Source organism: Sturnus vulgaris, chromosome 4, assembly GCF_052056855.1.
Source record: "Sturnus vulgaris isolate bStuVul1 chromosome 4, bStuVul1.hap1, whole genome shotgun sequence".
Taxonomy (NCBI): domain Eukaryota; kingdom Metazoa; phylum Chordata; class Aves; order Passeriformes; family Sturnidae; genus Sturnus; species Sturnus vulgaris.
In genome coordinates, this window is record NC_142246.1 from 18,947,529 (window position 1) to 18,975,357 (window position 27,829).

Genomic DNA, 27,829 nt, shown 5'->3' on the forward strand with positions numbered 1-27,829 from the left:
AATTTTTACTGAAGATTAGTAATTTCATAATAAATATTGTGATGGTCATTGTACCCACATTTTTCATCATATTTTAATTTTTTTTAATGGTTTAAACTGGAGTTCACAAAGTGATAGCTGAAGTTTTAGTCTCATTAACAATAGCACGTTAATAATTACAAGGTTGGTCATGGTTAATTACTACTCTTCATTAAGCACAACACATCAGGAAACTGTGGAGGGCTTCTGAAGAGTGTGTATCACATCACTGCTACTCAGTGGCCTAAATCAACCTCAATCCAGTCTGCTGTGATGGAGCTTCTGGTCTTCTGTATCTGAGCAATTAGCACAGAAAGAAAAGGCACATGTGCAAAGCTTCATGCACACAGACACAGCAAAAGTGTTCTCACAGCACTCGTGGTGTGAAGGACCCATAGTGAGCTGGCAAGTATTGTGCTGAGCTGAGCCGAGCAGAAAAGCTCCTCAGGGAAAAAAAAAGGTACGACTGGGTGAAAGAATGAAACTGGTAGGCATGACAGGTTAATGAGCTGTGTCAGAGCCATCTGAGGTTTGGGGAAGATAATTGCAACTTGAGAACAATGTAATCTTTTTTTCTGGTCAGGACAATGTTCTTTGGAGCTGTCCAAGAACACTTAGTAAAGCAAAGAAATCAAAAAAGAATCCTAAGATGAGCTTTTTCAGTCCAACAACTCATTGATTCCAACTAGCTGTTTTATCCTTAAACAAACAGAATACCAAATCAGTTTCCAAACGGAATTTTGACTTGCAAAAACACAATTATTTTTATATTATTTCACTGCTGGTCGTTTAGTTCTTGCCAGATGAGAAACGAGCCTGTGTCTTCACTTCTTGCATTCCAAGTAGCAAGATGGAAGAAAATTATGAGATTCTCTTCTTTAAAGATCAAGGAAAGGCTCTGTTTATTTCTTTGTTTTAATTTTCCAGCCAAGTGACTTCCAGAGGTTCAAGTTTCTAAATGGCTAATGTCTCTATTTCAAGCATCCTTTCATGATTGTGCCTAATTTTACATCTCTACCCTGTTGCACTGTCCTCCTTTTCTTTTCTGCCTTTAAATAAAATAATTTAACCTTATTAGGGTGAACAGGTTCTGTCAGCTAATAATATGAGCAATTAAAAAAGCATGCAATGACAAAGGAATGACCTGTAGTCTCAAGGATGGGTGGGAAGTGTTACACCTTTTTAATTGTACTTCTACTGATAATTAACATTTTGTACCTTAGGTGGCTTTCTGAGCAGGTTATGTATTTAGCAATATCATTGGATTATATTATTTTTGACAACTAATTTTTTTTCTCCCTCTGCCTTTATTTGCATCTCCACACACACACACACACACACACACACACACGTGAATGCACAAAATGAAGCTCTTTTGCAGGCTGTCCTGTCTCTGGAACTACAAGGGAACGTGGCAATATAAGTCCAGCACCTGTAATCCTTACAAGACAGTACAATCAAAACGAAAAATCAGATGGAAAGCAGCTTTGCTACCATTTGTGAAAAACGAAAACGGGTTTTTTTCTTGATTATCTACAGATTTATTGTGTACATGCTACTGTTTCTGTCAAAAATAACAAAGCCTCTATTGACAAGAAGATGGTAATATAAGAGGTAAATTTTCCCCACTGTTTACTACAAGCCAGCTTCATAGATTTTCGAGATAAATAATGGCAAAAATGTCCAAAACATATGCATATATATATATATATATATATATATATATATATATATATATAAAATATATATATAAATATATATATATATATATATATATATATATATATATATATATATATATATATATATGGGTTGGGGAGTTGGGGAGAGATGGAGAGTTCTACATCACTGATCAAAGCACAGCAACGTTAAAAGTGTAGGGGTAAGAAAAAAATTATCCATTTTTTCTGTGACTGATTTGCAGTGAACAGTTCAGCTTATCAGTACATAAAGTGCATCAGAGAGGAAATGTATAAGTTTAAAGACTATTATACTTGCACATCATGAGGTCTGCTTCTCTGTTTGTGGAAAGACTGCAGAGTTGGCAGTAAAGACTGTCTTGGTCCTGTGTGTATGAGCCAACACATTGAATAGCCATGTTTCTCCACAGTATTAAGCTGTTACAACAGTGGCGGGCAGGCCAAAGTGTTTGGGAGAGATCTGCTGTTTAATCCCACAGGGTGTAGAAGGCCACTTTTTGCAATGACAAAGACTGATTTAATGAAGTTGTTATAATTCTAAAACTCGATTTTACTAGACACTCTTTTTTTATTAACTAATTAACTTAAAATGTGAAATTTTTGCAGTATGAGGCAGAGAGCATTACTTTGATATTGACTCTCAGCTGTATATCATTCTACTACAATGAAATTTCTGGGGTAAAAACGTGGAAAATAAGGTGATTTATGGTGTTTTTATCAATAGAAATAAGAAGAATAGAAAAAGATTGAGGGAGGGAGATGTGTATTGTTTCTTTGTTAGACTCACTAAATTTTATATTGAAGGATGAAAGGTAAATTTGATTTGATAAAAGGATTTATAGATTGTAATGATGAACATCAATATGCCAGCCACTATCATAATTCCTCTAGCTCTACAGTCCATAATTCTACTCAGTTCTCCTAAATAGGGATAAAAGAAATCAGATACCTCAGAATAGGAGGCAAAGCAACAAGAAAGGTAACAGAATCAATAAACTAGTGAAAAAGAAATACAGTGGGGAAAACCAGGTATTTTCCCTGTACCAGTGTCTGTCTTTTAGCCGTGATAGATAACTACGCTTCCTTGGTTTGTTCTTTGGTTATTTTTGTTTTTGTTTCTTGTTTTTTAGCAGAACAAGTTGAAATTATTGCTTAAGTACAGGACAAAAGATGGTCTTTATTTGGCCTCTCTCAGTTAACTGAAAAGTTGTGAGTAGCCAGTCATGAGACAGGAAAAGTAGTTATATGCTCCAGCTCTAAAATAATTTTTTTATGTCCACTAATACTTCAGGAAGAATCATTGAATTTGATTAAGATTTTGGGCTGGTTTGGTTTTTCATTTCTTTTTGAGAGCATGAGTGAGTCTCCATCTCTCTCTTAATAATGTTACCCCACCTTGCAGAAGAGTAATACCAACTTGTCCATATTATTTTCTGATTTAGATGCCCACCCAGAGGGAGAAAGGTATTAGTCCTAACCTAATTCCTGTATTTTGCATCAAGCAATCAGTGCAAACATCTGTGGCTTAGGTATCGTAATATTGCTCTTAGTATCAGATATGTCTTTTTGCAAAATTTGAGATTTATACTCTAATATTAAATACAATACATTCATTGAATATATTACAAATATTTTGATTTTATAGAAACCACAACATAGGCAAACAACAGCCCAAACCACAACAGAAAGGCTGCATCTAGTCTCTCCTTACAAGAGATGTAGTAAATTGATTAAATCCAGTAAAAATTGATTAAATCCAGTAAAAGCTTTGATAAACAACTGCCATCCTAAGGTACTTGTAAGAAAGGATCTCAGGTTTAAGGATTTCTCAGTTTTAACATTGCAACTGTTTTATTAAATGCTACTCCATTAATTTTGAATGAGAGCAGTCATGGTGTCAGTTTCTAACATGGAAGTCACATCAGTGGTGGAATCAGATCACACTGAGATTTTGGATCCGAGAAGGTGGAGGAGTACTGGGATAAGGACCTTGCTGAGACCTGCACAGTGTTGGCTAGCACTCCAAACCAGATAATGTGTTTAGGTGCCAACAGAAGATAAAATACACATGCTAAGGTTTAAATGGTTTTCTAAGGTTGCTCTCCCAGATCTAGAAGAAATTTAGGTTCCTACTTCTCCATATAAGAAGCCATATTAATGTAATTCTGTAATGTGTAATTCTGATGCTTTTGATCCTCCTATATCAAGGTTTTAGATATAAGAGGAATGATTTTTTAAAGCAAAAGTATTGTTCCCATTTGCTACTCCTCTTTTTGTACTGCTGAGATTTTCAGAGCACACAAGATGAATTCCATTTAAATGAAACTCAACTGCATTTCCAAGGAGAGTATCCAGTGAGCCTGCAATTGCTAATAGATATTAGATAAGATTTGTCTAGAGCTAGGCTAAAATAAACCTTTTAAGTTACATTTAGTATAGGTCCCATGTCCTCAATTTCAATTGGTTTTGTCCTTGAAACTTGCTTCAGCAGGTACTAAGGCGGAAATAACCCTTCCAAATTCCGGATCAGATTCTTTAGTTTTCTGCAACAGTTCTATCATTAACATAATAAATACATTGTGGTATGGTAAAGTGAACATATATCTCATGAAGGTCTAAAAACTCTCATCTCTCTTACTCCAGCCCTTCCCCACCACCACAAATGAGCGCTTGTCACCATGAGCTGTTTCAGTCTAGATTAATGAAGCATGTTTTGCAGTTTTTCTTACTTTAATACTTGCCTTCTTTAAGCATCTGAAAAATAAATCTATTTTTTTCAATCAATTAGACAACAACAATAAATAGCTACTTTATATTTTTCCGTAGATTTTGCCAAATAACATATGTTCCTAAATTTGGCATAAATTTTATCTACTTGCTTTCATTAAAAAATACCAGAATGGAGTATTGGCTTATGTAAACATACATTAATCTAGAATTTGTATTGCTTGCACAGACTGTAATGTCTAGGACTGCTTAGACATGATCAGCTCGACTTGTTTTAACCAGGGGTTTGCACTAAGTGGCCTCCAGACTTCTTTCCTAACTTAAATTATGCTATGATGCTATGATTTTGTGGCATAGCAATATTAGAGGAACAACTCCATTTATGGCATAGCATTCTCACTAATATTTTTCCTTGTCTGTTTTCTTCTTAATGCAATTGAAATAATGCACATCTCATCATTAAATCTGACCTTAAGATGATCACTTGCATTATATGAAGCAAAGAGCACCTTCTGAAGGAGGAGTCTGGAAAGAAGCTGAAGTATAATGATGTGAGTTGCTGAAACAATTTTATACAGTGATTTTTACATTTATTAATGTAAAAAGAACAGTATAAAATAACAAATAAGCCTAGGTGGTTTTTCAGTGAAGTCATCTTGACTCTAGACTGGAAATTGCCTCTTTAGCACAAATTTAAAGTGTACTGAAGTTGTTTCAGAAGTCAGAAATAAAATAAAGGTAATAAATCCTTTTAAAGCGTTACTCATGAGATAATGTGGATGTGTTAAACTGATTCATGTTGAGTGCATGAACATTTTTGACAGTTTCAAACTACCTCTAATTGTAAAAATACACGATTATACCCTCAATAGTCAACAGCATGTTTTTTTTTAATTATTTCATTCACATAGGAAAATTAATAAAGCACATTTTCAAGAGAAGTGTTAATTAATTACATATATCTTTTGTTAATTAACACTGTTGGAATTCTACAGCTTTCCTGCTCACCTTGTTGAAGAACACAACTTACAAAAACAAAATCAAATGAGGATAAAAATACAGTTAGAAGCGACAAAGTGGGAAGGTAAATACATACTTAATTTCTGACAGGTTCCTGGTGCAGCATCAGTCCTTGTTGGATCTGACACAGGGTGCACAGCTGGATAGTGATGACCAAAGCTGGGCACTGCAAGAACCAAAGAACAATGGATCAATATCATACATCAGTTTGTCTGTTCTGAAAGAATCAAATGAATTTAATGGAAGAAAACAAGATTTTTAAGTACACAGGTACCCTCTGACCTTATTGACTACCTGAGAAGACCAGACATGAGTACTTACTTGCCTCATTAGTATGATATTCTTATAAAAAATATTCCTGTGCATGAAATCCACAAACAATTTTACATGTTTATATATTATATTAATGATTGCTGTATTCCCAACAAAGCACAAAACATCCAATAATTGAATAATTTGGTTAGTAATGTTATTTTTAGGTCCACCATAAAACTATTTAACTATTTAAAAACCTTTTCTACAAGCTACCATGTTCCTGTGACAACAATTGGTGTCCAACAATAATAGGGTTCTTGCTTATTCCTTGGCAGGAGATTAACCAGAAAAGGTCAGTCAATCTGAAAGAGGAATGAGGCTATCTTCTTTTTTTGACTACCCCTTTAAGAGTGAACTGAGCCCTGTTGGAAGAACAGAGCCATGAGTTAGGAGCTAGGCTGACACAGTTGGTGATATCAAAAGCTGTATATTAGATATTCCTCCATATGTACTTTATGTTTTACTTTGTTTGTTTTTCGCTTTAATCTCCAATAAAAGTTATCTTACCTGAAAGATATTTGCTCTTAATCTGGGAGAAATCAGAACTGAACTAATTTAGAGAAATGATGTCATCCTCTGAAGCTTGACAGTGTGTCAGGGCAGGTATAAACCCACTGTGTTTGCACAACAAGAATCTAAAATAGGAGACTCTTCATTTTCTTTGAGTATGTTTCCCTTAGGGGGTCTTCAGAAAAACAGGGCATATACTTTCATTTGTTTTAAGAAAAAAAAAATGTTGCTGAGACTGGAATCTGCTTGCTGGTTTTATCAAGGAAGATGCATCAAAATGTAACTTCAGAGATCAGTAAATTTGTAATATATGCCATCTGAGCCTTATCTCTAGCATGGAAAAAATATTCAGGTAATGTTCTAAAATAAAATGACCGTAAGGTTCAAGAAAAATATCCAAGCTGTACATGCTAATATACTCTGTTTCAGCCCTAAATAAACATAGTTCAGAGACACACCAGGAACAGATTAACCGTGAAAAACAATTCCCTGTGACTGCATACATTCACTTTAAGGATTTCTAATTTGTTAAATATTTGCCTACAATTTTCTGTCCGACTTCATTATGTGTAGTTGGGTTTTTAATTTGCATTCCTTCCTCATCATAGTTTACTCGTGTGGAATAATGCTTTTAATTATTTTCCTTTGTATAGCTGTCTGAAATGCAGTCCTTGGAATGGGGGAGATTTCAGTTATTCAAGTAGTTATTGTAAAAGCTAGTAAAAGCTGGAAAAAAGCCACATCTCTCTTACCGTAGCTGACACACCACATTGATCTAGCAGGAAATCTGTCTGTTACTGAGACAGATGGGGGAGCTCTGGGACTCAGTTTAACGTGGTGGAAGCTCCTGCGGATGCTGATACCGTGCACTGACAGTAGCTGAAGTCTGAACAGCAGCGTTTACATGCCTGAAATAAATTGTTTTGATTAGAACCTTTAGGAAAGAAATTCATAAGGTACAGTTTTATTGACTACTTGCCAAACAACACAGACCTGTGCTCTGTAAGCTTGTTTGGTTCTTGTAAGTCAAGCACCAACTGGGCTCTTATTTTCTAAGGTTATGGACTTACAGCATAATGCATTATAATTTACTCTGAATTATTACAGAGAGAAGAATCAGAATGCACATTCATTTCTAACTGTAGTTGACCTTAGGAAAAATATTTTTTTAAGTATTCTCTGCATTTGATTATCTTCCGTGGGAATCTGAGAAATTTGCTATTGATAAAAATGTTTCCAGAACAAAAAGACACATATAAACCAAATTTGTTGCAGTCATGAAAAAAAGAATAAAATTATCACTTCTAATTATTATCAAAATTGTGCTATTTTATCATAGAATCTGGGATATTTTTAAGGAACCATTTCAGGTTCAGTTTTATTGACAGTCAGAGACCACTCTATTTGTGGCATAATGCTATTGTGATCACCTAAATAGAACTGAAACAAAAGTTGTTCAAGGCACAGGTAAGATTTTCTTCCCCTAAGAAAAATCTATATAATATTATTGTCACTAAGGCCATTATCTGTTGTGCTGTCCTTTTGGAAATTAGTATGTATAGGTACCATTATGTTCATTTATCATTGTCTGTTCTGGTCTAATGCATTTAAATGCATAGTCTAGTTGCTAAAACAGAGAAAAAAAAAAAAATTGCCTGATTTTGTACCACTCCAGTGATAGAATTCTGTCTGTTCATTGTCATTTTTATTTTTTAAGCCAACATCTTCCACTGAAGATTATTTTTATTTCCTATTTCTTATTTTTTTAGGCATAGTAATTTGAATAATAGCAAAAAACCAAAATAAATAAAAAAGATCCCACAAGAAAACAGAGGTCATTAGCTGCATCCATAATCAACAAAGTAGCTTCATGAATTTTCAAATATGATACAGCATGAAGCTTTTGCCTTGTGCCCAGCTACTTCAGCATATTGATTCATATTTTTATTGATACTAGAGGCTATTTAGCTTTTAAAACTTCCTAAAAATTACCATTGTCAGAGTTGTTTTATGTTTTTTTTCCCTTTTAGCTGAAACAACTTATTTTTATAGGAGAACTTGAGAATAACAAATAAAAGATTTCAGAATATCCCTTTTCTCAGCTATGAAGTAAGTTGCTTGACACAACCCATTACTGACACATGACACTACATGAGGTAAGTAACAAATTGTGGTTCAGAGTGGGCTCAATCCAGCCGTGATGAGGGCTCAAAAGGTCTCTGCAGAGCAGCATCATGTCACCTGAACACTCCATTCCTCAGGCAGCAGTGCCAGTGGGAAATCTTCCTGTCCTTCATAACCAATAAAACTACATCTACATATTAGTAACAATATCTAGACAAAATGTTCAAAAGAAGTTAACTATATGGCTGGGGCTTCATTGCTCATTCATTCAATAGGATTCTGTCTCAACAAAACATGCTTTGTAAATTATCATTCCTTAAAAATAAGACAGCCTCAGGCAGCCCCATTATTAAGACAGCTTTGTGTCTTAAGCAATCATATTGCTAGGAAAAGAAGGAAGCTTATTCAGGCTTCTGGTCTGAATCATCTCTGAAATAGACTTTCTCTGCTGACTGTGTGCAGGAATCTTAGTGCATGACCTATATTTAGTTTGAATATTTCACCTCAACCTTAGCAACTCATATTATTGTTTTTACCTAATTTGATGCATTCTGAACAGACATGTCAGAAGTGAAATCTAGGTGTTATGATAGTCCTGTGAGAGTGTCGTCTCAAAGGGAAAAAAAAAGTCTCAAACTTTACAGTTTATTAAGAATAGAAAAAAAAAATAGAAAGTATCTTTATGTGTCTGTGTAAATGAGATTATTGTTCAAAACCCAAAAAAAGGTAACAAAAAACTTGAAAAAACTGATAGAAAGTTGATACAACTAATAACATGGGACAACTCTGAAAAAGAGGGGGGGAAACCCACAACACTAAACAAAGACCAATGCTCTTAATGTTACAATAGAGATAGCAGGCAGCAGAAGGACAGATTTCTGTTATTTTCTGAATGCCAAGGAACAAGTAAATGGCCCTAGCCTTTCACAGTCTATTCTGAAACAGGAGAACATCAAATAGTTACCTAACAGACAGAGAGGTGAGCTAAATTAATCCTTGATCTGGGCTACTGCAGTCATTATGTTATGGTTTTGATCTACTGACAAACCAATCTATATAAAAAATGAGCCCTAGTATTTCTTTTGCTTATGTTCTATGTGGGATTGTGTTTTATGATCCGGTGCAATTGCCCTTTCTCAGGAAGATATAATAATAGAAAAGAGACACAGAGGGTTTTCTCAGAAAGGCTATTTTAATTTTCTCATTTATACAAAAGCAAATCAAACTGAAACATGAAAATATGAATTGTTCATTTTACTTGGCAAATGTAATGCTCAACTGTCTTGTGTGAATTGAACACATTGCTGAGAACATAGTGCAATTTATTAAAAGAGCTATTGTTATGCTTAAATGCATGGATAACCAGGGAACATGTCTTCTGCTAATGCCAGTCTGAGTTAGCTCCCTTCCTTCCCTGCTGAAGCTGACAGCACAAGAGTGAGTTGGCTCCTTCCAGTTGTCTTGGGTCCTAGTTGACCCAATATCTTTGTTTATTTAAAGCCAGGAGGCTTGGAAAGTGATTACCTTACTAAAGGCACAGGTCTAAAGATATTGGTTAGTCTATATTCTGGAACAAAAGTATTGTTTAAAAGAATCCCATTTATTTTGTAAATCTGGGGCTAGACATACTATAGAAGCCATATGAGCATGCCTGAACTGATATCACTGGAAAACAAATAAACAAATTGCAATGTATTAAAAATTCCGTGACTCGTTTTTGTAGTTCTATAAAATAAAGAGATGAATAAAGCATAGCATGGGATAGTTACATTTTACAAACTTTGATCATATTGTCGTATTTCTTTGGAATATGTCATCTTGCCAAAAGGTAAAAGGACCATATGATCATCTAGAAGGCAGCATATGCAAATAAATATGGTAGCAAGTAAAACATATGTTTAATCTTCCCACTTCATCAATGTAGAGCTCAAGAGTTTTTGTCCGCACAAGCCAACAAATCTAAAGGCTTGAACTGTGTTTCTACTACTCCCTTTTTCTTAGTTCCATAGTTATATATCTCTCAAATAGCTGTACAGAATTATTTATTTTTAAATAACTTGTAGAAAACCTCTTACTGACGGTAAAACTAGACGTATACAGGCAAGCTCAAAATCGAAAAGAGTTGCCTAAGAATGTACTGAATTTGTTCACCAAGTTTCACACATCATAAGTGATCTATTTATACAGAAATGAGACAAAATAGTTCACAGTTTTGACAAAGTACAGGAAAGAGGTATCAATCACCCCAAAGGACAACACAGTGGAGCATTTAAAAGTTGTGCTTTGCAGATACAAGGAGACAGCAAATCTTCCACGCTTCTAATGAGTCGTTCCAGTAGTTAATAAGACATACTGTTAAATCTGTGTGCTTTATTTCTTATCGGAATATAGTTAAGTTTTGCTTCAATACATAATTTTTTATTGTGCCTTTCCCCTCAAGATTACACAGCCCCATAATGATATGTATTTTCTTCCTCTGAAGCTGCTTTCACAGTTCAACAAAATCAGTTCTCAGATGTTTTCCTAAGAGCAACACCCCTTAAGGTGTTTTGGGTTTTTTTCTGGGATTTATTTGCTCACGTTATAGCATTTTCAACATATTTTGAGTGACTACTGCCCGTTGTTTAAATAGATTGCAATTTTCAGCCAAAAAAAGTGGCTATTCCAGAATTCATATTACCTATGCCATGTAGGTTGAATTTGGGTGTATTCCACTGGTTATCTTCTCAGGGATCATTTTTATGTGCTCTTTTTGAGGAATACTCATTCTGGAAGCTAGTGTTGTGATGTTGTTCTTCCACTATTTTCTTTCAGAATTTACCATTTCGTTAAATGCCCAATATTTTTAGTGGGGAGGAAGAAAGCATCAGCCTCTGGGTAGAATTCTTCTCTAACCTTTGCTTAGACATCACTTGCATTTGCTCTCCTTCCACTTAATCTTCTTAAGATAAGAGCTCAAAGCTGGTGTCTGCATCAACAAAAAGTGTGGCACTAGGAGATGCATCTTTAGGGTGCTGGGTGTACAATATTTACACTATTTGTGGGTGCTTGCTTTCCAGTATTTCTGTGGTTCAAAGGTTTATTCGGTTTTGTGGTACATCAGGTACACTCCTAATTTTTGCCTTCTGGCTTAGGGTCATTGGAAGGAAATCAGTGTGAAGGCCACGAGATATGTTCTTTTATGATCTCTTATATAAGCAGAGCATACTGTTTAACATTGAGGTGCTAAGGAAAGTTGCTTTGAAACTACACTCCTGATGTGAACTGAAACACAAATGTAGATTCCTTACAGTTCCTTAGAATTTCTGGATCATTCTTCCAAATAAAATTTTACCTAAAACTGCTCTTTTTTCATTAGCACTTAAACTTTTTTGTCTATTTTCTTCTGTTTACTTTTAATAGTTATATTGATAATTTAATTTTGGAAAAATTCAAAACTATACATTATTTCAAAATCAAAAGTTGAAATATTTCAATGTTCAGCTTTTTATTACCATTCTTTTATTCTTAACTTCACTGGTTAAGTTTAATTAGAACAAATATGAATATTTTCTTTGAAAACAAAATAATTTTATCTAAAGAGAGAAAGAAAATTAGAGATCAAATTATTATTTAGGCAACCATCCTTAACTGTAGCTTCTTCCTCACTCACTACTTCTTCAATATAAATTCATAGCACAGACCTAAAGGAGGGAACAAACCCAGATTTATACTGAAGTCTTCTGGGTCAAGTTGTAACATAATCCCAAAATTTACCTTACTTAGGATAAGAATTCACAGAAAAAACAAATGGATCAGGAAGAACAGACAAAGGAGAAACCATAAGTGAGCAGGTAAAGTGAATTTGTTAACGATTGCCTGATTCTACGATAAACTATTGCTATTTTTCATAGCTATTGTAATGAGACAATTTTTTTTTTTTTTATTACTATATCCTGTGAGGGTAATAATGTTTTGGTATACATAAAGTGTTGTTTTAATCAATGTTAATTAAAATATGATACCAGTAAAGCATCTAATATTTCTCTAGTGATCCTATTCATCTGGTCTCTAAGGGCATAGAGAGATATCAGATTTTTAATTGCTGTTTAATATGTTTTTTTATGAAGAGTGGAATGCTTTTATAAAAAACTCTTTTCATGCTTTTTTATAGCACAATCTGACAAATAAGCAATTTGAATCCAAGAATTCTCCTTCTACACAGAGTGTTTGCTACCTGGAGTAATAGCAGTAACACTGGTAGTAATTCTCAGGCAATCCTTTGTAAAAAAGTATTTCTTATGGTGGTCCACATAATTATAGTCAAAAAGAAAACCAATGAAAGAAATTTAATTTAGTCTACACATACTTTTTATATGAAATATGGCAGACTAGAAGAATAGGGTGAAAATAAGTAAAAATAAACAAAACAAAACCCACATAATAAATTAATTTTAGAACTAGATTCTTGTCTTCTTTACCTAGAGTTGGAATTGCATGTGAACCATGAATCTACTAACATACTTTATGGACATATGGTTTTGAAAATTAGCAGCACATTCATATCACAGAATCAGAGAATCACAGATTAGTTTGTGTTGGAAAAGATTTCTGAGAACATTGAGTCTGCCCAATACATTATGGAATGATTTAAAAGATAAAATTAATGTATTGATGAATCAGTTCTCTGCCCATATTGTCCTCACTATTGGATGAATCAGGTACACTCTAATTTCAGGATGCAGTGAATGTGGCTGAAGAGAGTTGATTAAAATTTTTCATTTATCATTTTAATGATTGAAGTGAAATGTTAGAGTGAAAAAAAACCCAAAGAAACAAATCCAAAAACATGCAGAAAATAGCAACAAGTTTTTCTTTATAATTGAGAAACAAGAAATTAAAATGCTGACAATAACCTGAAAAGTATTTTTGTTCAACTTTGTTTCCTTTGAATGGAAAGAACACAAAGGGATCATAACTGATGCTGATCTGATTGCAGATATAAGAGGCACCTCATCTGCATAGGACTGGAAAGTTATCTAAGTGTCAATTATACGCCTCAGTGCCATATCATGTGAGCCATAGTTATGGCTCAGTTCATGCTTGTGAACACAATTCATGATAAGGCATTGCATTCTAGAACAGAACTTATGATGTCTATATCTTTTTTATGAGAAGTTTTGGGTTTTCCTAAGAACAAAACCACTTTTTTTCTCAAGGTGCTCCAGACAGTTTGGCATGGTCTCCAGTTGCAGTAAGAAACTAGTTTAGTATTGGAAGCAGTCAAAGTTGGGTAAGAATGGAAAGCAGATGAATTTTCTTTCTTGGTTGGTTAGTTTATATACAAAACACACAAAAAATTAGGTGTTTTTTCTGGTCTAATGGGGCTCAGTTACCATCTGTGACAAAAAAATCTGAGTAGAACACTGAATCTAGATATATTTTTTAGGAATCAATCAATTTAAACAATCTAAATAATCCCTTTTATTTTCAAAATTGCCTCATAATCTAAATTTTAGTTGCATCCAAAAAAACAAAACAAAACAAAAAAAAAAACCCCAAAAAACAAACACAACCTCCACAACAAACAACCTCCACAAAATCCCCACCAGAAAAGTTTGTGGTATATATCTTTCAGCAGCATTTCTCAATTACCTTTCAATTCCATGTCAATGCTAAGTTCATTTCTAGTGTCCGAATAAGGACTAGCATTATCTAAACACTGAGTAAAGCATGAATATAAAAATATAGATAACATCTTTATCAGTCTTCAAGTATCTTAATCTCACAGTGAATGCAATATTTCCTTATTAAATACCTCTACTATTCAACATTCTTCCTTCCAGATGGAATCCAATCAATAAAGTGGATGCACATTGACCTTTTTTGGATATAGTAATAGTACTCAGTAATTTCTTAAAATTAAGCATTTTCTGGCTTGTTCTTTAGAAATTATCTGAATCTCCTTTTCTTTCTGAATTTACAGTTCCTGCCTGGAATTTTATTAGATCATAAACCTGAATTTGATGTAATGAAAAACGGGAGTACTGAAAAATATTGTGTCAGGTTTTATCTACCTGGCTGTATTGCAGTGCATTAAGTGAAGATTTGACCTGCCGTTTTCCCTCTGAAGAGCTGCTTTTGATGTTGCAAATTGTGTGTCTGCTCTTTCTGCAAAACAAATGAGATGGTTCCTTATGCAATCCACCAAAAATAATTATTTTCCCATAGAATAATGGAAAGAATATGACAGTCAAACAGCTACCCAGGTTCAAGAAATATCCAAATTGCGAGTTTAATTTTGCCTTGAGACATTTAATCACAATCCCTATTCTACCAGTTGAAAATTAATTTATTAGTCTGAGGGTAGCATTGGCCCTATATGATTAATATGTTCTGACAAAATAAATTAGGTGTAGAATTATTCAATTTGTTTCCTTTTTTCTAGTGATCAGTTACTGAATACATCACACATCATCAGTGCTTTCTACCCAGTCTTTGTCCATAAAACTGGGTTTGGTAACTTCTTAACAAGAAATTTATTATTTTCCCTGAATATATATCATATTGCTGACAATACGGAAGAGGAAAGTTTTGTTCAAAGCATCAAATTATTCAAATTAGATATAATAAGCCAAATGGATGTTAACATGTGCTATACTACCTCCTACAAACGCTGTTATAAAGACCCATGAGGAAGTGGGTGGTGAGGCCTTGGGGAAGCATTGTCTCTTCAGGAGGTGAGGAACATACTGTCATTCATATACTCCTTTTAGATGAAACTTCAATCTATGAGGAGTTCCTGCCACCCTTAAAATAGAGCAATAATAACCATGTGAAACTGCCATAGTCTGGCCTAATTAGTAAGGTCATTTTAAGTTTTCCAACTGGCTTCACAGCTTGCAGAATTACAGTTTTTTGGGTTTTTTTTCTAAATAGTAGTAGATTGACCCTCACATGACACAAGATGAAGCTAAACTGCCCTTCTTAGGTCTCAAACAAGTCTGTACTTTGGGGGAAACCAGCCACCTTCTCCAGGTAACACAAGGAGGAGTTGAGTCCAGCAGACAGGAATCATTTAGGCATATCATTTAGGGGAATTTAGGCATATCCAGTATTCCCAGCATGCAACAATGGCAACTCATAGGAATAATGCCAAAGGAACATAGGAAGATTGAGCTAAGAGGGCTCCTGGATCAAGCTGTTTGCTACCATAGGTTCATCCCACACCTTGTAACTTGGAATTAGAGGGAATTTGGTGTCTTTCCCATCTTGGAAAACTGCTGCAGAACTTGGAGCTTAAATGGCTGGATTAGCCTGATCTCAGAAGCAGGCCTCAAAGCTGGTGATATTTCTTTACCACTTCTTTCCTCTGGTCATATTTCAATTACACCCTTCTGCACCATGAACTCTTGGAAGTATACACAGTATTCAGTTTATGATCTCTTCACAGCTTTACTTGGTCTTTTAGTAAACTGCATGCTGTTGTATTGGCCTTTAATTACAGCAGAAGGGCAGGTCATTGCCATGCTAGCAACAAGTGTTACAGCCACTGAGCCCTTTCTAGCTAACAAGTTGTTGATTCTAGTTCTGGTTTTTGTATGATTTCTCATATGCAAACCCAAATACATGACATTATATTTTATGTAATTGGATTTTATATGATAAATAAGAGGTCTGAGAAGACACTAATCTACAGTTCGTATTCCAAACTGATGGACTGGAGTCAATGAGTACAAAATGCTATCTTCTATTCATAGGACTAAATGTTTATCACAAATTTCATATCACCATCAAGTCTTACTTGCAGATGGTGGGAAAGAAACTGTGGTCTATTCCTTTAAGATAATAGGTGTACAGAAGGAAGTGGGTGTGAAAAATCACACGAGTGTAAAGATTACTGTTTTATAACACTCCACTCTAAGAAAGCCATTTTCCAAAATGGAAAAATCAGAAGTGCACTTTAAATGTATTAAGCTATGTTAAAACATGGTGTTCGCTTTCAATGTGAATAAATATAAGCATTCTGTATAGATTTCATGATGTATGTGTTTTGGAATTAGGGAAGATATTTGCACTTTCAGCAGTATATGTCCTGTACAATACCACAGGTTAAAATTTGCTAGCCAATTCACTCATTTTTAAATATGTCAGTCATTATCTTTTTAAAAAAGAAATCATATAACAAAAAACATCTATAAAACTCTCACTTCATTTCCGCTGATCTGATAGCTATTTCAGTGGAATTACAAAATGCTAAATGGCTCATGAGGGTGAACCATAGCAAATAGAATCCTGATGTTCACTTTCTTATTATGCAACAAGACTGTGAAAATGTCCCAATAGGTGTAAGAGGAAAATGGAATGAGGTGATAAATAATTTATAACTAGAGAAAACTAATCAGAGCTTCCTCAATTCACATTGTCCCTATACAGGTGCTCAATTACTTCCTCGAAGGGGCCAAGAGACCAATAACCTGACGTCTGGGATATAAATGAATTTTATTATTAAGGAAGATATTAAAACTTATATTAGTACACTAAAGTAGCTAATCTAAATTCTGTACAGAGTTTCTACCAACCTTCCATGTGCCCTTCTTGGTAGGACTGCTTGCACTGTAGTGAGTTTTGCTAGAACAATCTGCTAATCTTATGTAAAATCAGTGATTTCACCTTTACCATAGTCAGTTTCCATGCAGTCTCTGTGAGATTTGTAATACTTTTTTTTATTTTCCATGTGCTTATTCTGGTCCTTTAAAGAAAAAAAAATTCTTTATATATAAATCATATATATACCTTAAGAAAAACTAACAGAAAAGTATCCAAGTCTTTCATACAAGACTATCTTCAGAGTTCTATTTCAACTAAAACTGCCTACGCAAGTATAATTATGCAAGATTTAAAATGTGAGCAGTGTGCATTGAACATCTGTATATCAGATGCAGAGTTGACTTATTTTTAAGTAGAATAAACATGATTAAGGATGAGAAAGAAATATTTGGTAAGATACAGCAAGGCTGATTTGAATATTTTTTTTAAACTTCATTAAAAATGACAGTAACTGTCACCCTCACGTTTTAAGTAATTTTTTAACCCCCAACTTGCCTTTGGAAACAACAACACGTATACAATGAATTCTTCAAGGTAATTTTTCTCATCAAGAAGCAGTTTCCTAACTGAATTGTGGCTGATCATTCTCAGGGCTCTGCAACTTTCCTTGCCCATCTGCATTTTGCTTGAAGTGCTTTGGTATTTTACATTTGCAGCCAACAAGTGGAAGAAATGCTAGCTGTTTATCTTATCGGGGTATATGACAGAGTTGAAGACAGGGCTAAAGGAGCATGTTGGTGACAGATATCGTGTTCTGAGTAATAAGGTTTTAAAAGCAGAGATGAGAAGTGTTTATGAATAAAAACACCAAACAATAGTTGACTTCTTATATACTCAAGCATGAACACATATTTTACTCTCGCATAGGTATAAAGCTCAAACTACCTGTGTGATTTCCAAGATTTTGAAAGTAAAATAAACCTAAGATGATAAATCAAGCTTACCAATATGCATTCTCTTTAGACACAGCTGCTGAAGTAGGTAATATTTGCTGATCATGGTCTGTATTCTGTGATCATCTGCACTGTTTTCCCTAATGTATTACTATTTACTATGTTTTACTTCAAACATTCCAATCTCTTCCCAAAATACTGCCCTCATGTGAGTTGCACAAAAAGGAAACGATAAAGAGCCAGAGTGCTCTTACTGAATTCACACACTGAAATGCAGTGCATTGCTAAATATCTTGCAAATTTTGATCCCACCTCAATGTAATCTACCATTTCTTACTAATTCGCTTTCAGCTTTACCTCTGTAGCTTGTAACATTTCAATGACTTGGTTTATTTCTTCCCATCAGTTCTGACTGACCTTTAAGCAGTTCTTGATTTGATTTCAGATATTCTACTTCACATCCAAAATAATTAATGTATTATTTTAGTGCTGATAACAATGGGTTTGTACTCCAAAACTGTATTTGAAAAATAGAAAATATATCTTAGTATCTTAGTTTCATAAGATAAAACTTTCCTTATTTTTGAATAGACCACATAACACTTTTTTATTACCTACTGATGGCCATACCCACTCTACTTTAAACAGTATTGATTTCCAGTAAAACATAAATTTGAGTGTAGCATACTAATGTATGGATCTTTTATTCTTGCACAAGGACAAAATGATACAAAAATCTTAGCACTTTCAGAGATATGAACTTCTACCATTAAGAATTTGTATCTACTATGAGATAGTAGTATCCATCCCAATGCATTCCCACCTGTTATTTCTTAACAGCTTTGTGGGATCTACTCAACTCATCCAAATACTTTAATCCTGAGACTATTAGCCTGATAAATATCACTCATTTCTACCATGGCTATGAAGCATATAAAATTTAAACAAAGGGAAATATTTAGAACAATCCAGTAATTTAATGTAGAAAATATGTACTTTAAAAAGAAATTCAAAACTTCAATTTCTTGCTCTCCTTCAGTCTTTAAATCAGCCTGTATTCCTTTCCTGGAGAAAAGCAAAAAATATAAGCACTTGCATCAACACTGTTCCATGGCACTGGTGCTAACAGTCAGCGTCTATCAAACAATATGTTCTTAAAATAAAATGCAAATGTCAGCGTTAGTTTAACCCTTCTTTTTAGATACAGCTGGGGGAATAAAATGGTTGTGTCTATACCTATATATCTCTATATATTTTACCTTTTCATAGTTCTTAAGACTCAAACATTGTAAGGCACAGATTTGTTTCTGGAAATAGCTATGAAGAGCAGCATAGCAAATCACTAGATAGTAGCAGTTCGTAAAGCCTATTTTGAAGAAACTAAAGGAGTTCATACATTGGGGTGTGAATTTAATTTTCTTCCTAGCATGACCACTAAATGTTTCAGCTTTGCTCTATCTAAAATTAAATATGCTTCAAATCTTTCTGCTTTCAAATACTTGAGTCTTTCTTCATAGAAAGAAACTGTAGCTATGCTACAGCATTTACCTTGTCACACTGCAAACAAGATGCACATGAAACAAATCAAAACACCGATATTCAGTTATGAGGAATTTTTTCTTTTACATTGCTTTTATTGTGCTAGTCTCACTCTTCACTGCACATTTTCTGTGCACAACTCCCGAGGGAGAGGGAGCTGATTGTGAGAACACTGATAGTCAAGTTCTTTGTTTTTGGTTTCAGTGTATTGCCTTTTTTTTTTTTCCTTTTTAACCTGGAGATTGTGTAGTTTTTTTCCATTAGTCTATAAACATTCATATTTTTGAGATAATTTTGACATTATATTCTAAAGGCTTGGATTTCTCAAACTATTATTTACTTAATTAAACCTTTCTGAAGTGGATAGAAACTTCATGGTAAGAATCTCAAATGAGTAAAACTCATAGTTGTGCTACTTTGATGAGCAAATTAACTCCAGCTGAAATCAGAATGTTCTCTTTTAAATGGAATGCATAATCTCTTGCAACTTCAGGCTGTGAGCACCAGTGCTTTTAACAAGCCCCAAAGCAGCTGGAGATTCCCTAGTATCTATCCACAAGTTGGCATAATCACACAGTGCTCAATTTTAGAAGCTGTTTTGGTCATTAGACCTTGAGTTTAAAGTACTGAGTATTCATAAGACCATCAGGAGCAGCTACAGGTGCACTGCATGACCCAGAAATATGTGTGAGATGAATTATCTAAAGTATCAGCAAAGAAACACCATTACACATCAGCCTCAAAAGCATATTATAGGGGTAGAAGTTCTACTTATATTTTGATCAAAGACTTTAACTGAATAAAATCATTATCTCTGTTCACTCTTCAAGCAGCAATAGCTTACAACAGCCCTCTCCTGCTTCCCATCAAAATGTAACAAGACACTCCTTACCCCATAAGCTTGTGTAGAGAACTACATCATTTAAATAAGTTAATTCTTCAGTCAAATCATAACTATAGATGGCTAATCTTTCTCCTGCATACTGTCAGCAACAATTATGAACATGCCTAGATACGCAGGTTTTCATATCTGTTTTTCAGGGAATAAAACTCCACAAGCTCATGTCCTATTCTCCTCCTTGTTTCTTTAGATTCTTCCTTTCTAATCTCTTCCCAGCTCACGGAAGCTCTCCCCCTACTAATCAGTGGTCAGTCCTGACTTTTACCACAAGGAAAGGTGTAAAACCAGATAGAGGAAGAAAAGATAAAACATCTATAACAGCCAAAAAGCATACATAATTTATTTTGGAAATAATAATAGTAAAGCAATAGTACTTTGATATGAACACTAAGTAAAGCACCATCACCAGCACTGACTTGGTGCTCCCATCTTCCTAATGTCTTGTTGGCAATTTGTACTCCCCTTTTGTACACTATATATAGTTTGGAGTCCATTGCATTACATGCTTTGAAAACCAATCCTGTAAACCCATTCCTGAGTAAAGGCTACTATTGTTTAAATTGGGTGTTTCTGCATTCCAGTGTTATTCACATCTTTGCTCCAAAACAGATAAAATGAACAAGAATCTCCCTTTTTACCTCAATGAACATTAATTGTAACCATCAATACACAGTCATACATATGTATGTTGTGTGATCATATGTACATGTATGTATACATATCCAAGCTCTTCAATTTTTTATGGATTTCAGTAGAATGTATGTTAAGCCTTTAGTCTGCAAGAGTTTGATTTTATTATCATTGGAGATGTGCTGTAAGGATGTCTTCATTTTGTCCTTTTATATTTTTTTCTTTTTTGCTTGGACATGAAACTTTAGTATGTATTTACTGATTATTATGAAACCCGGGTTTCTCCAACCTCCTCAGCGTATTATTTCAGAGTCCCAAGTTCAAACTAAATACCTTTCCAACTTTTTCAAGCCCTCCATTGGTTCTCAAAATTTTGTCCAAAATTTTTCAATTTGTTCATTTGACCACTTATGCCTTCTTTGTTTATAGCTGGGGAGAACTTTCCAGGTGCCACTTTCTGCTGTCAGGCTTTTTTCTCCCTCCTTGCAGGGGCAACCAATAGTTCTACATCCATTTCCTCAGCACAATCATGCTTTACACATCACTAACCATTATCACACGTGCTTCCTTTGGTATAGTGATTTCATGCTTTAGTCTGAGAAGGTAGGAAATTGTATACAAGTTTGATTCCATGATCATATGAAAGCCTATCTGGTACCCTTTGGCCTTCCTTCCCCCAGGTCATTTGGCCACTCTGGGGTAGGCTGGGGCTCCAGGGGCAGAGTATGGAGCATTGCCTCCAGTGTGCCAGGGATAGGCAGCCCCTGCCAGGCTGGGATACAGGTGGGAGTGGGGTGTGCAGAGCAGGGTGTATGTCATCAGCGCAAGGTCCAACCTTCCCCCTCCCCTCACACACACCCAAAATGTTTCAAGCCAGCAATTCTTCCAGTCTCTCATAGGGCTCTCTCAGAAGGAAATGGGACACCTGGGATATGGAGAAGACTGAGAGGCTGAAGAACTTTTTGCCTTGGGCTTCAGTGGTAAGTGTTGCAGCCATACTGTCCAAGTTGCAGGAGGCATAGGCTGTGCCTGGGAGAATGAAGATGTACTCGCTGTAGAATAAGTCTGAGACTACATAAATAACCCAAGGATGCAGAAGTCCATGGGACCTGATGAGATGCATCTGTGGGTCCTGTGGGAACTGGCAGAGGAAGTATAGCAGCCTGTCACTACCTAAAGGTACTGACATGGACATTGACGTGGGAATGTAGTGACTGGACGAGGGGGAATGGTTTTAAACGGAAAGAAAGTAGGTATGGATTAGATAGTAAGAAGAAATACTTCACTGTGAGGGTGGTGAGGCACTGGAATAGCTTGCCTAGAGAAGTTGCAGATGCCCCATCCCTGGGGCATGGGGATGCCCCATCATGTTCATAGCCAGGCTTGGTGGGGTAATTGGATCTAGTGGAGGGTGTTTGCCTACGTCAAAGGGGTGGGAACTAGATGTTTGGTCTCTTCCAACCCAAATTATTCTATACTTCTATAGTTCTATGATTCTAAAACACTGACAAAATAGTATAAGACTTTGTTTCCAGAAAAATATTATCAATTCAGTTTTCTGAAGGATACTAAGGCAGAGTTGTTCTCATAATGTGAACTATAGTATAAGTTAATAGCATCCTCTGTTTTATTCAACTTCCTCTGTTTGGAAATACATGCTTGTAATGCTAGCTTTCAACTTGGCTTTGTTGTCAGCTCAATACTAAGATGAATAAGTAAAGTCTTCAATGTTGTTGAAATTATTATTCCTACTATCTGGGAAGAGAGTAAACAATGCATAAGTACACTTATTTGCAGAATTAAAGCCCTTTTATAGAAGCAGAAGAGCTAGAGACCTTTGTTTAATGGAAGCTCATATTTTTGCAGAACTCTGCAAAATATGGAGAAAGAACCTCAGGGAACTTAAGTTGTGTTAATGTGCAGTGAATTGCTGCTGTAACTAATTTAAACTCTAATATGTTGTGCATCACTGAGGGAACAGAGTCCTAAATTCTCAGGAGATGTTAATATTTTGCACTGGCCTTTCTCATATTTCAAGACATAGCATTATCCTTTGGGACAGGTCATAACTGCCAAATACTCTAAGGCACCATGCATTCATGCAGTATCTCAGCACCTTCTGCATAAAATCAATTACACCAATATTTGCATCAAGTGGTAAAAATACTGCTTACTTATTTTTAAAGGCGTTGTTTAGCAGTATGAAGCTAGAAAAGGGAGATACAAATGGATCATTTAATATGGAACATTTTAGTCAATCACATGGGTTTTGGCAATTTTATTTTGATACTATTGGTAAAAGTCTTTTGTAGGAAGTATACTAAACAAATCCAGTATCTTCTTTTCTAAAACTAGGAGATTCACTGGGTCATAACAAGTGCAAAAAAACTATTGCAAATAGCAAAAGGCTATTTTTTGTCTTCATGCTTGTGTCCGTGTCATCAACTAGCAGGAGGTTTAAGTACTTGAGTTTGCTGTCTTCTTACTGTATAAGGAGTCAAGGATAATACTTAAATTCAGACCACAGAATGGCCGCCAATATGATGTATTTTTCATCCAAATACTTCTGTTGAAACAACAGAAGAAAGGAGATGTAAATTTCCTGTATCATCTCGAGATAGTAGTTTGCACTTCCTACAACACAGATGGTTTCTGAAGTGAGTGGAAAGTGAGAATGCATGCAAGTTTGTAAGTACCTGGGAATGCATTCATAGATATTATTCACGTATTTCCACTGAAACTGTGTTAAATAAAGTAAATAATCCCGCATAGTCAATTCAACGTGAAGTATAGAATCAAAATGTAAGAGGTTTTTAGATCAGCAATTTTATCATTTTCAGAAATGTTCATTTATGAAATCCAATAAATAAAAATTCAGAAATTTTCATTTCTTGGATTACAATAAATGGCCCTTCTGCTTTGTTTTCTGGATTTATTCTAAGAAATATATTTATTGAAACACAATGACCCTTATGCTTGTTGATACTAAGTGGTTATTCTTTAAGATTTTGCCCATCACTGCCTGAGCATGAATTAATACTGAGACCTTTGATTTATGGACAGATTTATTCAGTATTTCTCTAGTTAAAAAGAATATTATTTAACACAACAATGTATTTTTGATGACTTTGCAACTTTCTGTAAAGTATGTGGCCTCAAAAATCTCTCTTAGTCACAATTCTTTATATGGGAATAGAACAAATAGTAGAACTTCCAGTTCTGTGACAGAGGTGGGAATGAAGGAAGGAAGGAAGGAAGGAAGGAGAAGGAAGATTCTCATCTTAGATAATTTAATTTTATCTTCTAATCATTTGCATATACAGTTATCAACAACTTTAATGAGAACTGAGTATTTCGAGTCTTGTTACAAGTTGGAAAATTTTAAACTGAAGTTCCCCTTTAATCATATTACCCCTATTTGATACTTTGTCAAATGAGCTCAAGGTTCTTTAAATATCGGAATGCCGAGATATCAAGTACAGATATAAAGGAAACACATATGGCATGAAGTAGGAACTGGGCATATGGAAACCCTAATTATGCCCCAAGGGAAAAATCAACAGCTGGAGAAACAGAAATAGGATCAGTTCTGTTCCCTGGGAAATTTGGTTTCAGATCCAATTGGATAAAGTAAAGATTGTATCTGGCCTCCTATTTTCTTTAACCTGCTCCTCAAAAATGCACGCAGGATAAAAATTGGTTACCTCATCTTTATTCCTATGAAGCAAGTATGATTTTTTTTTTTCAAAATTTCCAGTAAAACTCTTTGTCTGATTCAATCAGGATGTCTGGGTAGTCAAATTTAGACATCCAGTTTTGGTGCTGGTTGATGACAGTGAGAAACGCCCATATTGAACCAAAATAAAGCCACAAATGCAGCCACAGCAAAGGAAAATGAAGGTAGGGTTCTAATGACTATTCAAAATTTCAGAAACTTGCATAATTATGTCATCTACACATTTTCACAAATCCTTTTTTAATATTTTTTTAATTTTGTAAAGACCACACTGTTTTGGTAGTAAACTAAAAATATCTGGGACTGTTTTTCAGATTTTTTGCCCTATAAAGCTGTAGTAAATTTGCCATCAACATGCAGAAGTGCTCAAATGTCAAGATCTTTTTCGATATTTTTAATACTCCTCCTCTTGCTTCTTCCAGTTGTTTCTCACATGTTTACAAAAAAAAATTATTTAATTTCTCATATCTATATTATTGAAATACTGTAAATATTATACATACATGCATGACTAACACTATTTCTTATATTTAAAACATATACTAGCAGCTTTAGGGAGTCAATTATTCTTTAACTGTTTTTAAGTTTTAATATAGTTGAATTTTGATATCAAAGACATGGACAGAGAAGAGCTCTCTGGATATCAACAAAGGCAAGTGCAGAGTCCTGCACCTGGGGTAAAAACACTCCCACACAGCAGCACAGGCTGGGCTCTGACCTGCTGGGGAGCAGCTCTGCAGAGAAGGACCTGGGGCTCCTGGTGGACACCAAGTGTCCATGAGCCAGCATGGCCTTGTGGCCAAGAGGGCCAGTGGGATCCTGGGGGGCATTAGGGAGAGCATTGCCAGCAGATCAAGGCTGGTGACCCTGCCCCTCTACTCAGCCCTAGTGAAGCTCATCTGGAGTGCTGTGTCCAGGTCTGGGCTCCTCAGTACAAGAGAGACATGGAGCTCCTGGAGCAGGTCCAGGGGAGGGTGACAAAGATGATGGAGGGACTGGAGCATCTCTGTTATGAGGACAGGCTGAGGGAGCTGAGCCTGTTCAGCCTCGAGAAGACACAACTGAGAGGGGAGCTCGGCAATGTCTGTCAGTGCCTGAAGGGAGGTGTCAGAGCATGGAGCCAGGCTCTGCTCAGTGCTGCCAAGCAACAGGACAAGAGGCAATGGGTGGAAACCGATGCACAGGAAGTTCCACCCGAATATGAGAAAGAAATTCCCTACTGACCAGATGTCCCTGCACTGGAACAGATCACCCAGGAAAGTTTTGCAGTCGCCCTCACCAGAGATATTCAAAAGCCATCTGGACACAGTCCTGTGCCATGTGCTCTAGAATGACCCTGGCTGAGCAGGGAGGTTGGACCAGATGACCCACAGTGATCCCTTCCAGCTTGGCCCATTCTGTTATTTTGTGATTCTGTGTCACAAGGTGTTATACTTACATAATTTAATAAAAATTCTCAACATCCATTTTCTGCAGTATTCCTTAAGAGGTGCTACCAAACCCATGTGTACCTAAATAGAAACCCCAACCCAACTGATTTTCAGTTATTTCATTTAATTATTAATTCCACTTACCAACAAAATATGCCAAGAATACATTTAGTGCAGGTAGCTCAGTGTGATGTTACAGCTCCCCTTGCAGGTTTGAGCTCTGGGTGGTGTGAGCCAGAGGGAAGAGGCTGTGAACAGGCACCGACCTCTGCATTGCAAATAGTGTGAGAATTTGTGGCACCAGCCTGGTGGCAGGACACTCAGACATGCAGGAACCAATTGCCACAGACTCTGACGCCCTTAGACTGCGAGGCTATGAAAGTTCAGTGTGTCCTTCGTTAGGGGTCCCTCCTCAGAAACAGCAGCTTGAGATGTTGCTGCACCATGATAAAATTCCTTAAAGGAACCAAAGGCCCGAGACTCTGCTATGGGAAACCCTGTGTTGAGCTGGTAGGAAAACCTGGTCTGACTGTGTTAATGTGGTGAGGTAGGCACTCAAGGGGGTCCCCTTGGAGCAATCCAGAAATTCAGTCCCAGGAGTTAAAGCCTCAGGTAGTGGGACTGTGATTGCCAGAGTGGCCCCTGAATGGTCAAACAGGAAATTTTCCTTAATAAATATTCAAAAGACATAATAAGAAATATCTTAATTAAGTCTTTCTCAATACTTCAATTGTCGTTATTAAAAAATTGACCCCCTGAAACCATTTTAAAGAAAAGTAAATGTTCCTTTATTTGCTTAATTTACAAAGTGCTCTTTCTTCCTTTGAAGGGCTTGGATTCTTGTATCCTACTCTTACTTTTGAAAACATCCTCCTTCAGTATATGCATATGATTTGTCGTTTCACTTTGCTGCAACACTCCTGGAAACTTTTTTATTTGAGTAAAAATTTTCTGCAATGACCATCTGAATGTGCTGCCTTTGTGCTTTCAGATTTTCTTGTTTAAATTTGTTTTGCTTTCAAGATGTTTCTTGTCAAGATAAAAAAAAAGGTGTAAACAACAACTGACAGAATTATCTCAGTATAATAATGATAACTTTAAAATAACAGGACAAAAAGAATGATATTGTGTATTCAGAGCAATAATTTCCAAGTAGCCAAATATCTAGTTTTGTCTGTTCCTATGTTTGTTTTTTTAATTTAAAAATATAAATGTTGAAAAATATTTTCTCTCTAATCCTTCTTCTTGTGAGATATACTGCACGAAAAATTCTTTCCCAATCAAACATGCAGAAAACATGTTTGCAGCATGCATTATATCCAGTACATTTTTTTGACCCTTACTTTTTTCTTTCAGTGTGAGGACCTTGGGAAGAATCTATCTCACACTGATTCCTAGAAATCTAATGTAGGCTCTTGAATGTAAATCAAGTAAAACTGTGGAAGGCCTGAAGCCTGATCCAATTAGCAGCACAGCTGGATCTTTTACAGGTTCTGAGGAAACTGGATGACACACTGCATATGCACCAGATCTTGATTCCCTCCCGGCAGGGCACAAGCAAACTCTGCAGCTCTTCACTGGATGACATCCAATTTCAGCAGTGTGCTGAGGAGAGCCTACTGGCACAGGCAGAGGCAAGCATTTCTGGGTAGGAAAGCAAGGGAGAGTACAACTAAGAATTTGAAAAACAAATTCAA

The 27,829-nt window shown here is 35.6% G+C and overlaps 1 long non-coding RNA gene across 2 annotated transcripts in view; it reads right to left on the bottom strand.

Moving 5' to 3' along the window:
- Positions 1 to 27,829, bottom strand: part of LOC148223896 (uncharacterized) — a 115,016-nt gene that overhangs the window by 20,233 nt on the left and 66,954 nt on the right. For both annotated transcript variants that reach the window (XR_015803052.1, XR_015803051.1), the window contains 2 exons: positions 7,043 to 7,198; positions 5,542 to 5,631 (listed from right to left, as the gene is read on the bottom strand). This is a non-coding gene — a long non-coding RNA (uncharacterized LOC148223896). The remainder of the gene's footprint in view (positions 1 to 5,541; positions 5,632 to 7,042; positions 7,199 to 27,829) is intronic.